Below are 17,157 nucleotides of genomic sequence, written 5' to 3'. Positions count from 1 at the left end.
GTTTTTATATTGATAGGTATAATATTTTTTTTTAATTTAAGAGGGGGAACACATAAAATAAATAAGTTGGAAAATACTGCTATAATGTCTATCGATTATTAGGATTAAACATGTCAATTTCAATAGATTGCAGACATTGCAGATTACCTAATTGTGACTTGGGCAAGAAGAAATGTTGCGTATTTTATGTTCATTTGTGAAGTTAATATCCATATCGATTTTTCAGAATTTCTATTTTTGATTGGTTACAATGTAATCAATCACCGCTGAAGAATAGTTAATTTATTTCATGTTTTATTTTATAAAAATAATTTTTCTTTTGCTTCATTTTTCTCAGAGTTCTATCATTAGTGAGCCTCATTATATCGGATCATGTAGATTTTTTTAACGTCACGTTATGTTCCAGAAAGACATGTTTATATTGCTTTAAATGTATTTATTTCGTGAACTATCTAGTTTATCTTTCCTAATTACTATTACTATTATTGCTAATTATTGTTATTTCTTTATATTAACGTAAATTAAAAAGAATGTTTCATTTTTATTTTCATATTTAAATATAAATATAAGTTAATTTGCATTTACCCATTGCTATTATTTTTAGTTAAGTTTTAACTTGTATCCACATTAATTTGTTAACTTGCTAGAGGGTTTTATACAGCCCCTCCTTATTTATAATATAAATAAATAAATAATGTACATGTGGGTTATCAACTTAAGAGTTGAATCTTTAGTTCATAGTAAAAAATAATAAACTACGTCATAACCGTTTCGAAGTAACATGTCGATGTCGACTCGTTTCAATATGCTGACCGTGCATCAAAAAACTTGTGCGAACACGTCCTACTACACACACCTACACGACTACACAATTTATATACACACCGGTAATACACGAATATCGATAAAGAGTATTGTCTTATTATGCGTTGGTGGAGTTTTTATACCACTCACCATGTATTATAGTTTTCACTATATTTAATATTTATATAATATTTAATATTCTAGGTATCTATGATGTTTCCATGTCTACCAGCTCACTATATTAAAATAATTTATTATGATCGAAACTTTTTTAATTTTAAAAATATTTACCATTATTATAATACAAATTAAATATAACATACTATAAACAAAATGCTTACGCACACTCCCAAACTTACATTTACATCGTATACATTTGATAGTTTTATACTCGATTTCTGAGAAGGTTCTATTATAATTCATTATACAGGTACCTATAAAGGTATTTTTAACCTAACCTATACTCGAGGAAGGATTTTTTACAATGTCTGATATCAAAATAACATGAATAAAATAAGAACTAGAAATACAAATATTACTAACCGACGGTTTTTTTTAACAGTAACATTTTCCAGAGCACTCATTTTTGCATTATGTTCACTGAACACAATAATAACAAACAAATGTTTTGACGTAAAATTAATTTACAGTAACAGCTATGGGCTTTACAATAAACTCAACTGAGTTCACTGAATTTCAGAATTTGTATGATGTTTTATATTTTTCGTGTTAATTTTTCTTATATATATATATTGAACAAAGTTAATACTAATAACTTATTTGCTTACATTAGGCTTAACATTGTAATAGTATTATGCTAAATTTTAAATTTAACTTACTATTTATTTTTCAAGTTAGATATTACTTTATTTTAAACGGTTTTATGGGCATGTTTATATGTTATAATATGTCTTATTTAATCATTATATTGTAGTTACATACAATTTTAACTTGTGAATAATTTTCTTGGAATATTTATTATTATTAAACTACGTATTTCGATGGTGCAAGGTATTTATCAGTTTAAAAATGCAATACGGGATCCTAAATACGTGAAATTAATTTTAATCAGGTAAACAGCCAACGTCCGAGTGTTCGGGAGAACCCTTTGAGAACAATATGATTAATCAACGAGGTAAAACCCCCCTGGGGATTTATGGTACATTTTCAAAATTTAGGGTACCCGAGTCGGTGAACTGTACACGCAATAGGTATTATTATTAATATTATTACGATCGAGAGTTCCCTTCACTGATTTCCAAGTAAAACCCTGATAAACCTAACTAACAATAGATACGCCACCTACTCAATAAAAAATGTTATGATCTTGGTGAAATATGATTTTCGTTATAATATATTATGATAAGTTATATAATATAGTAAATACAATCTATAAGGTACAGCTTAAATATAGAGTGTAAAAATAAATTAAACAAACAATAACGAAAAAATTCTCTGCTTTACAATGAATTATGTAAAAAAACTACTTAGAATTTTTTATTTTGACATCTCCAAAATACAAATGAGTGCACACTAGTTACTTTCTGAAGTTAAATAGGTCAATAATTTGTATACTAATTGCTTTACCTAACCTTGCTTTAAGTCTATGTACGAGTTTCCTCCTGACGTATCCTACATCTTATCGTAAACTAAAAGGCTCTAGTATTTATAGTTGTTTTTCAATGGACAGATAATAAATATATACGCGTTTCCACACATTTTCAAAAACACTTATAAAGATAATCTTATAATTACATAGACATAATGTATAATAAATTAAACATTAAATATTGTGATAATTATAACACAATATAATATTATCTATTTATCATGTGATATATTTTATTGAAGTTTATAAACCACATATAATTGTTATAGTATAATATTTATAATTGGATGTTATATATTACCATTACCAAATTATTTCATTTTATTGTCAAATTATATTATTTATTTTCGTATAATTATACATTATTTATGTAAATGTATAATCTACTTAAGAGTGATATTTTTTTAATAATTCTAAATATCTAAAAATGTGTTTGTTAATATCATTATTCTTAATAATTTTAGTACGAAGTTAATCTAATAGTTAGTATAATTATTACATCTATAATTTATAATGTTTATAATTATAAAATATACGTGTGTGCTTACTTACCTAATCTATTTACATGATGTATTATGGCTAAGTTTATAAACCACATCTTAATCCAATGCGGAAGTCAACTAATGTGAACATTTTTAGAAAGAAAATCATTAATAATTATAAACACCCAATCATCGGAGACAATCAGTGTATATTAGTAAACTTTTTTTTGCGATAAAAATATGAGGAAAATCGTATATTTTCAGATATAACTAGTATGCACCAGTACAAACTAGATCCAATTTGTTATCCAAACCCATCTTCAAACTTGAAAATCAAAGAGTTTTTTCAACTTGTTAGTTATTATCGTGTATTCAAACATAAAAAGAAAGAAACAAACATCATTGTAAAATCAATACATTGTACGAGCACTACGACCCGAATAATAATACTGGTAAATATGTATACTTATAAAAATAATGCTTATATATTCATATAAAAATATTTAATATAATATTTTGACTAAATCAATAAAGGCTTGAAGAATTAAAAGAAATATTGTATTGCCTACAGCGATAAAATGTATGCATATTTAAAAAAAATCCAAATAAATATTATAACAGCTCAGTCTTACTACAGCATAATGGCGTAAAGTATACCTAAACTAAAATTTTGTAATTATATTTTGTAACTACGGCAGTGAAGTTGTTGCATTTGTGTATTTTTTTTTAGGTATTTATATTCATTTCTATATAAACTTTAAATATGTTTTGTTTAACTGTTAAATTAAACAAAAAAAAAAACAAAAAATCTGTGTAGCAATAAATTCAGTTAAGAAGTTTTTTTCTTTTAGTACAATTTTAACTATTGTTATTTGTGATTCATTTTTGTATAAATTTAAGATTATTTATTTTTATATAAAATAAAAATTAAAGCAACATAAAATGAGCAAATTTTTATTATATTTGTTAAGCTATTTATAAATATTTCTATACTGTGACTACCACATTTAGGTCGTTAAGATAAAAACTTGTCTTTCAATAAAATATATTAACAATCATCGTCAATCAGTTTTGTTTAAAAGTATTGCTACCATTGTAATTTGTAATTGATTTAGTGGTTCGTTATACGTTGTCGAGTCTAATCGTCTGTTAAAATGATGAAAATCAAACCGAGTAAATCAGTTTTATTAAAAAGTAATGTATCTGAATTTGATGATAATTTTTTATTTCAATTGGAAGCATTCTTTTTTGCAAGATTTTGAGATCGATAAACATATTCAAAAGTTTGCAATATTTGTAACAAGTTCAAATAAGACAAATTTGTCGTTCGATCTATGTATGTAGTACATAACGTAGTGAATGTAAAGTAATATTATATTACATAAAATTAGTAATTTATATTTCTGGTTATTTTTTGGTAAAGTAACATTCTTTACAAGCAAAGAAATTCCAACAATTACTACTTTACAAAAAACATTTTATGTTAAATGATAACTATAAAACGCCATGAAAATTATCAGAAATTATGTAACTGATAAAAAAATATGAGTGTCTATTGATGAGTTAACAGACACAATTAGACATTTCATAGCTAACGTTATAATTCGAATCTATTAAAACTTGATCAACATAGGAAAATATTTTCACTCACAACCAAAATGTTTGCCACAATTTATGTTTTGTACTAAAAATTAGTTCCCACGATTTGCGCTCACAATATTCATAGAGATGCAAAAAATATTAGAAATTATTATCTAAAAATTAACAAATTTTCTCCCAAAAGTACAATAAACTTTTATAAAAGCTCCCTACCGCATTTTACTATTAAACCCGATGGGAGATAAATTAGATAATAGATAAATTCCGAATCTTATACTATAATGAATATGTCGTAAGTAAAATTAATATAATTATTAAATTTAAACGGTATATATTATATATATATATATAAATATATCAATACAATATATTTTTGAAGTTTTTAATGCAATAATTTAATTTCTTTATTGATAACTATTACTAAATTCAGTTTTAGTTTATTATATACTTAGTACGTAAGATCCATAAATAGGCCTCCGGGATGACACACATGATCTGGCATCCAAGCTCTTACTTCCATCAACGTTTCTAGCTTATGTATCAGTGTCTACAACTGATGTCTATAACTAAACCTGATTGGATTTAAAAATGTTAGAAGGGTCCAGATTATCTTATCAATCTTATAGGATGAGTACTCAACTACGAGAATAATAGTTTTAGTTAAGATCAAAAGCTATTAAAAATATTTAAAACAGTTTAAATAACGAATGATAATTAGTATTTTAAAATACTATTTATAAAATCTAATTAATTACTTAGAAATTATAAAAATACAATTTAATACAGATAATTTAAATAACTCGAAATAATATAGTTTGAATTTGACGCATCTCTTATTATGTAAAATAAATTATTTTATCTAAATCTATGTACACCCAATATTCATTACATTATTTTTTTTTAAATATTAAATACATTGTAAATTGATTACAAACTTGCAAAATGAATTTTTGTGTAGTTAAAATTGATGATCGCATTAAAATATTATTTATAAATGTATAATATAAGTAGGTTACTCAACAACACACAATTAGGTAGTACACAATCGACTACCGATCACAAAAAAAAAAAAAAAAAAATAGGGTGCCAAATTAACCTTTGTATAGTCCATATTATTATTATGTTATTAACTCGATTGGTTTACAATAATATTATTTAACGAACAAATTTATATAACTCAATTTAAAAAAAAAATAGCATGTCATTCAATTCGGATCAATAATAAAAAAAAATTAATATTATTATTATTATTACAGCAAAACGATATTCCATAATTAGGGCGTGGATTAAATTATCCTAAATACAAGAAATAAATTAACAAAATATGACTTAATGCACTAAAATAATAATGCAAAACTTAAAACTATTTTTAACATAATAATTTAAATTTATGTAACGTGATCAATGCAAGTCGAAAATGACCTATTTAGAATACGAGTATTCTATATTAATTATCTACGCCGTTATTGCGTTTGTCTGGTACATAGGTAAAATAACAATAATAATATGACAAAGGAAAATTAATAATACCTACTTTTATGGTATTTTATGGTGAATTCGTTTTCATTCTTATAAAATATGTGAAAAATTTACTCACGGTATAGAAAATGTACCTACAAAAAATTCCCAAAAATGTTGTAAAAAAAAAAAAAAGAAAAAATTGAAAAAGAAAAAAAAATGCAAAACAAAATTATATTATAGTCCATAGTACACACCAGAACGTATTATTTACTGCGGTGCACGTGAAACATATCATAATAATAATAATATGTGACCTGAAAAATATTAATTCCAAAGATCATTATCGAATCCGTTACGCGTCTCTTTCTTTCATACTACGACACACCGTCCAATATTATTTTGCAGTTCCGTAACTGCGAATCTATTCGGAGCGGTATAAATAAAAAGTGTTCTTTTTTCGCTTGCTTTTGGATTATTTTTCGCCCACCGTGACGCCACCAAAGCCGAGGGAGTTGCATTGTTTCTCTCGTTGGCAACTTCCTTACACACACACCCACACCCACACACACACACACACACACACACACACACACACAGTGTTATTACCGTATAACTTTATTTCCCTACAGATTTAGGGTCGGGCAAACGGTAGTTCTTTTTTTTTATTATTGTTATTATTTTTATTTTTTTTATCACCACGCAAGAGACCAAACCAATGGTCTTGAAGGGGAGGGGGGAGATGAAAACTTCCATTCATCAGCCGGACCGCTTCGGGGCTCGGGCGCTTGCTCTCTGCGTACATTTTTCCGCGGGTCAGCCGTGAATATTGTATGATTTGGACGATGAGCCACACGTTTTTCGCCGTGGCCCGATTTCCGTGCGATGTATAAATATTTATAAGCCACCACCATAACTCTACACAGTGGCATTTTTTTTTTGTCGGCGCGCTTTCTTAGCTTGTCGTGTATGCAATGTATTAAAAATTATATAAAGTGCGCAATAACCACACGTGGATGCAATTTTTCTCAAAGCGAAACGTATATTAATATTACAGGTAGTTTCATACAAATACATCTAAATTTTGCCCTGTTTAAGATAACAGATGATTCATTGAAATGTCATCATAACCTAAAATATACAACTAACGATAATTAACTAAATAAAAATATATACATTTAATTATATATAAAATAATTACATCGGTATAATGTATAATATTATACAAATTTAAATTTTTTCAATCGTACCTATAAATACATGCATATTAAATACGATAATCTGTAGAGACCGCCAGAAAATACAATTAATAAATTTACATAAAAGAATTAAAAGAATTTGATAATAAAATCCAATGAATAGACTTTAATCTAAAAAAAAACTTATACAAATTAAAACCACAAATATATTAATACTATATAATGTAGTATACATCTAGGTAGCTAAAGGTAAAAATAAAATTAAAAATCTAGAATAATTAAGATAATTTATAGATAAAGATTTTATTTAAATAAATAGCTAAAAAGATCTTTTAAATTATATTTGTATCTAGATAAAATAAAAAGTTAAAAATCTGTCAAGTAGGTTGCGGTAACTACTCAACTGTATAGTGGAGATGTCGAATGTAATTCGTTTTTGAATAGGTAGACTTTTGTAAAAATAATATAATATTAAATTTAAATTCAATAATAAATCGTTTAATGTAATGAAAAATAAAACTGAGCGAAGACGATCTTATTTGTAGGTAACCAAGTTTATTACTAGTGTTTTTCATAATAACTTTGAAAAACAAAAGATAAAATGTATGAAAAAATATACATTTTAAATTAAAATCAGTTTTTGTCTCAATAAATTTTCTTTAATAACAAATAACCACTACGAATGCTTGAATTTTTCACAAATTCGTATATAACCATTTTCAAGTTATTTTAAATTTTTAGAGTTATTTATAAAAATTAGAGATCAATTATTATTATTTTTTATTAATATTGGTGAAACAAATTATTATTAGTAAAGAATCTTGAAAACGTAATAGCTATAATTGGCTGTATACCAGGTCACAGTAACATAGAAGGAAATGAAAGAGTAGACCGTTTACCAAAGGATGCAGTCAGTAATGAAAAATAGAAATAAGCGAGAAACACTGTACTTATGAAGATACACTAAGTCTTATCAATACAGTAATTTGAGAAGAATGGTCACTCTAGAGTTATATAAATATAACTTATGCAACATTATCAGTATAATATAAAATACTTCATGCTGACAAATCGTATACATTCATAATAGTTTTTCGTATACAATTTTATAATATCAGTTAATTTAAATTCATCATCCATCACAGTAACTTACTCGATAACTACTGTACTGAGTGGTACCCGCTTATTCACATTTTTCATTTTTACTCCGATTGTTTTAAAAAGTACTGAGCATTTTAAATTTTTACCTCTCAAAAGTAGCGAGTAGATCCGATTTGCTAACAGATACGTTCCTCGAATCAAAAACTAAATAAAATATCTGCAGACACAAAAGTAAAAATATAAATGAATAACACGCATCATTGTAAAATGAATAAGTTGTTCGCTTCGTTCAGAATTTAATATTTTTCTCTAGATAAAGTACAGCACTCGTACACGAACGCATCGTAAGTGTATATGTTATCAATGTTATCATCGCTGTTGGTATGCGAAATTCTATCGGGATGCAAGTTATCCACTTCTGCCCGGGTCATGCGTATATATATAATATATATATATATTATAGACGTGCATTTGAATTTCTGTCGAGGACAATAATTGTTTAGTATAATATTATTTTAATAGTCATACGTCACGAAGGCCCGAAATCTAAGGCCGTTGCACAGTATAGCTGTTGTATTACCGTAAATTCCATCTAAAACCCGACAAATAATAATAATAATAATAACGAGTTAATTTGGAAAACTCTGCGTTCTACCGAGTTCGCTTCAGTGTTGCGCTCGTGTGTATCGTGCTTCAATTGAAATTCATCAAAGCCTAGAATGGTGGTCGTCTTTTGAAACAATATTATTATGATTTGCATAATACCACATTACGCAGCGAAACCCTACGGTTATATTATATGCAAAACGGAGAACAACATTTTATAGCGCTATTCGTCTACTATTAATGAGCGTTGTTCTTATCCGCTGTATATTACGGCTTAAATAATCATAATGATAGCCCAATTATATTATACAAAATACACTCACAATAACATATAGTTCGGTGACTCTCTTTCTTATGTGTTTGTCAGTGCTTTTGAACTATTCCTGTAGGTATTCAGAACCGAACTTCAATCAAAAATCAACTCTAATAAATGCGTATTACACACGTGATAGAGTTGACTAATTAATACTGGTCGTGTGTAATGTGAGTGCACGTTACGTATTACGTATTATTATTACAACGGCGTGCGAATGGGTATGATCGTCATAGTTGCGAACAGTTCATAACCAACTGCAAGAGCACAACTTACTACGATAAGGATTTTTAATGTTTGGGAGTATTATTTATATATTTTCTCCGCTGAACTCGAAGCAACCGGTAAAATAATTTACTGGGCGGAGCGGAGATACAAAATAAACTTTTTATTTTATTTATAATTTTTCGATTTTTTAAGTGACTAGAATTTCTGTAGAATCGCTTGAAATCATGTCTGTATACTATTTTATAATATTAATATTAACAGCTCGAAATATTTTATTGTGAATCATTGTTAACACTTTCAAATATAGACTTAGTCGATTGAACAGCGGATAAGTACTTAATCAAAGATATAATAATACAATATTGACGTGATGGACTGCAGTTTTTATTCGGAAGAAAAAGCTTTGGTGTGGTGTATTATGACGTAAGGGACGCAGTTTATGAAATAAAGTTGATATGAATACTTGAATATATGCAGACTATAAAATAAACATGCAACAGAGTGAGGTCAATAAAATTAGAATAAACCGAATTAAAATAAAAAATATGTTTATATGTATAAAAATGTCTAGCTAAATCTGTTTCAAAATGTATATATTAGTATTTTCTCATCCGTGTACTTCATAAGACTTTGATATAAAATTTAAAAAGGCCTGCGTCAGATTCCAACGCTTTAGTTAATCGTGTACAATGGATATAACATTAAAATTTCTGTATATAATGAATATATAATATAATATACTGGAGTTGATGAAGAAAACTTTTGGAAAGATAATCAATCCTGTGATAATAACGTTGACGTGCATATAACACGAGGACACTGTACCTACTACACAATATTACATATTGTGAACCAATAGAGGAGGAGCGGTGTGAGCCATATTAGCACGCCTAACGACCGAATTTATGGGAAGTAACTCGTGTAATATATTTTATTATAATGAATAATAGTATACTACGGTTAATTATGAAATATTTAAATTTTTTAAATCGGTGTTATATCGTGTTATTAAAAATCGTATAAACAATAAATAGGATATTATATAATAGCATTATATTATAACAAAGATAATGTGGGTTACACTTATTTACTAGCTAAATACGATTTAGACTTTGGCTCAACAATATTTGCTACCTTTATTGAAACGATTCAGATTGTAAATTCGAAGCGCAGTGTAACTCTTCGCGTAGAATATATGTATACTATTCAAGTAATCCAATTTTTTCAACAAACAAAAAAAATATCTCTCTCGCATACTTATAATGGAACAATAATATAACTTATGTGTTTACGCCGTACTTGCATATTACTATACGACCACGATTTTGTTTCGAGTCATAATCGTGATTAAGATGGAATGGCTACACGCAACGCGTACATTTCTGAGATCACATCTCCGCGCAGAACGTGATCGATGACAAGCGAAGCTGAACGTTTTACTGAATGTACCTTTTATAAGTATGACGATGACAGTAATACTGCGAAGAAAACTGTATACGTTATAATCACTATTTTTATCAGCATACGATAAATGAAGTCATTCGCCATATTATCACAATCGATAGCCATTGAATAAAACCTAGATGAACTAATTGGGATGGAAAAATATAAGTAAAAAATTGACAATTTGATTGAGTCGTAAATAATTATTTTTTTGTATTTAAATGAGGTATTGAGATTTTCTTCACGCGAGTGTATTATGTATAATTAGGGATTATAGGTACCATTGGAATTTGGTTTTCAATAAATTAATAAACAATCCCTATAATAATCATGTTGCAAGTAAATAGAACATTGTACAAAGACCGTATAAGTTAAATTGTAAAGCCTAAAGTTAAAAAACGCAATTAATAATCGTTTTAATTAGTTAGCCGTCATTCGCAAATAAGAAAGTAATAAAAGTGATGATGTTTAAACTATAATATGATAGGATTTTTTAAATTTAATTTTGTATGATAAAGAACTGAGCAATTAGTAAGTCAACGAGAGAAGTTACACTGCAATTCGCATTTACAATCCAAGTTGGTTCTCCTTAGTTTTTCATTGAGCAGCAACATTGATGGACCAAAATCTAAAGTGTAGTTGGCTAATAAATGAAAATATAACTGATATTCTTGTTTTACTCGTAGTATTATTTTTTGTTTGTTTATTTATTTTTTTTTTAATGTTTTAGATTCTGAACGAAGTGATGAATGTATTGATATTACAATGATTTGTGTTGTGTTTTTTTTTTTTTTTATTGTGTATGTGTAGTGTGTACAGCGTAACTTTTCGAAATAATACTTCAATTTAAAATTTAAGGAGTGGTTTTCGATGGTAAAGTGAATATCCATTATCCTTGGTACATTATAGAGGTCAAAAGTAAACATTTCTCAACAGTTTTTAAATAAATCGAGAAAAACAAAATAGAGAAAACTCTATAGCTATAATTGGAATTTTTTGTACAAGATTAAATTTTGGGGTATTCTTGTCATTAAAACGTAAACCACCTTTTCATAAACTACTGGAAAATATATCCCAAGCTGACAAATTGTCTTTGTTCAGAATTTTTTTTTCGTATACAATGATACTTATCATTGGATTCAAATTTAACACTTAAATAATAGTGACCTACTGTACAACAGAGCGTTACTAATTTGATTACCCTTTTTTTGTTTTGTTTATTGTAGTTTTAACAACACGCTAAATGCGAATAGTAGATTATTTACCGATTATAAAATTATAAATATTTTATCAATAACCTCGGCATACTATTCATTTTATAATAAGATATAATAGGCAATTTTACCGATTGAATAACGTATATGTTTTCCTGTTTTTCAATACATATAAGATATAACTACCAACTTGAGTATACTGCTACGTATACATATTATACTATTTACTCACACTTTAACGTCAAAAAACTGGACGTATTCGAATAGACCTTTATATTTCTCGGTGAAACCCGCCACGTAAAGCCTATTTTTACATGTGGCATACAAATAAGGAGACAGCTGTCATATCATATAACCTTCTTAAAAATGTCGTCTCTATGAAATCGATAATATTGTACCTATATATATATGTGCGTGAGTGTATTATATATATACTACGAACCCAAATTCACCGAATGCCCGACTCCGGTTTTGAGAATTCCAACAATATAATATTATGATATATAATATATTATTACTATCACACCCAATATAGTCATCCTCAGCCCGATCGAGTAAAAGCGCGTTCGAGATTATATTACAATTCACTGTAAAACTTTCTTCGTTGGTGTTATTGTAAGGCGTAGACGGGTAGTGTAGACGCGTCATTTCGAGCTATTCGCCAAGTCGTCAGTTAATTTAAAATTCGAAAAATTCCAAACAAAATAAAAAAGGGTCGTTTTATTTCACTTTCAAAACTAACAAATTCTATTATTTGCCGTTGATTCGAAATTTGAAACTATTAATATTATATAAATTAACAATGATAATCTTATATTATAAAATATAATTACGTAAGTACCTACAGTTCGATTAAGAATAATAATATCACAATAATAGATACATAATATTATTTCTTTATTTTTTTAAATTAACCATTCTATTCGCCTGTATTTAATGTACAAATAAAGTCAAATCACATCCATTTTCGTAATATTTGTAAACGTATGTTGCAAATGTATTTAAAATCGTAGCGATTCCGTTTTTTTTTTATCTCAATAAATCGTATAAACAATTTATACTTTCATGTTTTTCCGTCTTCTCGAGTTTAGTCAATACTTGAGAAGAGGCAAAACGCACAGTGAGATATGCGTGGTGCTTTTGGTATTCTATTCAAGACGTCCGTTGGGATATTTTATTATTTGGTTAATAACCGTTATCTAAAATTGTCAATATTTAAGGATACCGGTTATTCAGTAATAATTACCGTGGTTAACAAAAACATCAAACTTGCCTAATTACTGAAAATATCGTATGCATATTTTATATTATAAAGTCATATTATTCAACTATTATTTTAAACATCTATTTTTATAGCCGTATGCAAATATTGTTTTGATTATTTTTTAGATGATCAATATCGATTTATTCTGCTGATCTTGTGTGCAATAGTGACTTATTATATTTTATTAAACAAAATACTACAAAACATTTTAAGCACTAATATTATAACTCATTCAGACTATTAATATCAGCATACAGTCGTATCATTTTTTTTTATTTGCATTTAACTTTTAACAATGTCCTTTGAAATTTATAAATTATTATTTATTTTTATTCTCTTACATAAAAAAAAAAAAAGAAATAAATGAATGAATGAATGAATACAAATAATTATAGTAACAAAAACAATGCCGCCACGTGTAGAATGTGGTGAGGTCGTTATTTTGACACTGCTAAAATTGCGCACACAATCGAGACGGACGTTTGACTTTTCCGCCAGTCCTTTGGGATAAATTGTGTGTGTGTGTGTGTGTGCGCAAGTATGTAACCTGAAAACATGACAACTCGCATACTAAATACAATATATTATTATTATATTGTGTATATTATGTATTATGATGCAAAATATTATATAGGTACATGAATAATAATAACAATAATATGACGTGCGCGTGTATTGGCACGGACCCCCAACGGACACGGCGCGCATACGGTGTACGGTGTACATGCATGCGGGTCGACCCAGTCGCGGGTCGCAAATATTTGTCCCGTGTCTTTGATACATGGCGTGTGCGTAATTCAATTTCCCGCACACTTGGATTGGGCAATTATATGCAAAATGGTAAATTACCGCTGGGACAGTCCGGTCCGATGCCGAGTACGTATATGATATGATTCGCACGGGAAACTCCGATAAACAGCAGTAACCTACTCCCGACTACCATGGTCGTACGCGTCCCGCAACGGCGGATAGAAACAAACGTATACCCTATAATGAGGCGTAGTTGGGGAGTTAGGGGGGGGAGGGTTATACATTAATCAATCGCCGAGAGAACCCTTTTTAATACACGCAGGTACCCATATATATATACCACGATAATAACGTATTAATATATAACGTTTTACGTAGCCAAGTGCGCAGAGATGCGAGAAATCTTCGAATAAAATCCCCGTGGAATTAAACGAAATTGTCGGATCTTGAAAATAAAAATAATCATTAATCGCATTGGTTTAACATACTTACCGGACAAGGTAGAAATTACAACTATTTAGTAATAATAATAATATGATCAGTGACGTATGTGCGAAACCGTATTATAAGGGAGAGAATTGACGTCCCCGTATTATAAAATCGTAGCCCGTAGGTATAACATAATAAACATATTATTAATATAAATTATATACTAATTTACATAGTAAACATTATTCTAATTTTTGTAATGTATTTAAAACATAATACGTACCTCTAACCAAAAAGGCATTGTGTACAATCTATACTTCTCTTTTTATAATATCTGGATAAAAATAATTTAAAACATCTTATTTTTATCTATTAATTATTTAAATAAAATGGTTTTTGAATTGTTTTTTTTAAGATGTTAAATTTTCTAAGCCTTTAATATAATAATATATTTATTAGATTGTGTTTTATGTGCTTTTCTGTATAGTTATTTAGTAGTACGTATATTGTTCATTATTTTCTATAACTACCGATAGATAGTCGTATTTACGAGTGAACAAATTCAAACTTACGTGTATAGTATATTATAATATTTAGCGAATAATATGTAGTATAAGCAAAAATGCTATTTTATAAATACGAGTACAAATTTTAAATCATCGGTTACCATATATATAAATTTGGACATATTTTATATATTACTTATATAAATATTTAAAGTGTATTATATTATCATTTTATCTAGATAAAATTCTAATATATTATTATTTATTATCTTATAAAGATAATTTTTTAGTTAAAGTTGTCCAGTACTCCTTATTGGTGACCTATTAATAATAATATAATGTTTTATAAAATGTATAATATGCATACATATATTGTACACAGTTCTAATGCCTTTAATGGAATTTTAACATCATAATATGATCATACTATTATTATGATATTAAAATATTTCAATACGTACCTACTGAGTCTTCATACATAATAACGAATTTTTTGGACTGTGTGAAATGATTTTTTTTTTTACATTTCGTGTACATTTTTTAAAAAATAACTAAATAAAACCAACACGCATTTCTCCGTCGATTTCCATACTATTATTGGGTTTCACCAGTGCAACGTCGATAATGCACAACGTGCGGACATTTTGTGTGCACACAAATTGAAAATCGTGCTCAAATGTATGTGGGCATATGTAAATTTTTTCCCGTTAGTCCATATATACTTACGTACGACGTGAAGCTTAAACTTCATGTGTCTTTACTATATCGTAACAATAATAATACAAACAATTTTTAGATATTTATACTTATATTTTCTTTTAAAAAACAGACACATACATATTGAGTTATAACTCCAGTATGATATTATCTAATTTATATAATCGTAAAAAATAGAATTGAAATTCTTTTCACGCTATACTCAGTTATATATTTCTATAAAAGGGAGCATTAAATATTATTATTTTAAATGTTGATATTTTACGAGTGTGTCGGGTTGACTTTTTACTCATAGTTACACCGACATAATAAAATCGTATCAATTCCACAATTCTATACTCTACGAACGAAAAAATCAATATTTCTATGTTATTTCATAAAAAATATTCCCGTGAGTCTTCCATATCGACTGGGCTAAACTATGTCGTTAATAAATTTTTCATTTAAATCGTCTTTACACTTTATACTTACTCGGATTCCCGGAACAATTAGCCTATATTTTAATTCCAATGTAATTTATAATATTTATTATTCATGCTTATGTGAAAGTGATTTAATAATTTTATTTTATAATTTTATTGCATTAAAAAAAAAGACAATATCTTTGGTAAGTAACTGATTAGTGAAATAAAATGTGACAATGATCGATGGAAAAAACCACTTGGTGGTGACACTTTCTTTTAATTTTTATACTTGAACCGTATATAAAAGTGAAGCATTGACGATAATATTATGAAGAATAGTATTATTGAAAATTTGATTTTTTCAAGTTAGTTCTTGGCATTAAGCGCCCCAAATTTGAAGGTAAATAATATTACCTTATAAATATATAATTGTTAATACAGTTTATGAATTATTCTATTTTACTATCATAAAATATTATACAAATAGTTAGTTTTTTAATATTATATTAATTAAATTTACGTACTAGAGCATTTTTCTAACAATAATAATAATAAAAAGTGTCCTAACAGTGATCGTAGGTTGAGAATTTTTATTTGTTCATAATGGATTATTGTATAATAATTATATTTTTACATATTATTGTGTCAATATTCTGAGAAGTATATTATTTATAGTGAATGTATTAAAAAAAAAAAAATAAAAATTGTCACGATAAAGGTCCAGATTAAAAATATGAACGGAGCTAGCTTATGATTTTTTGAACACCTTTCCGAATGAAATAACTTTTTGAATAATGGCAAGTGATTTTGTTGAATAATTGTCCAGTTCTTTATTTTTTTTCTTTTATTTATGATAACGAAATTCATACAAAAATAAGAAATATGATATTTTTTCTTAAAAAATGTTTATGAGGATAAACAAAAACAAAAATGTCTTGGTTGCCGCCTGATTACACTGAAGTGAGTTTTCTTAGTATTCTAAGAACGTCAAAGGCCTCGAGAGTTGAATAATTCACATTTCACACAAACTT

The sequence above is a fragment of the Aphis gossypii genome, chromosome 2 (assembly GCF_020184175.1).
Source record: "Aphis gossypii isolate Hap1 chromosome 2, ASM2018417v2, whole genome shotgun sequence".
NCBI classification, from domain to species: domain Eukaryota; kingdom Metazoa; phylum Arthropoda; class Insecta; order Hemiptera; family Aphididae; genus Aphis; species Aphis gossypii.
This window is presented reverse-complemented; position numbering follows the sequence as displayed.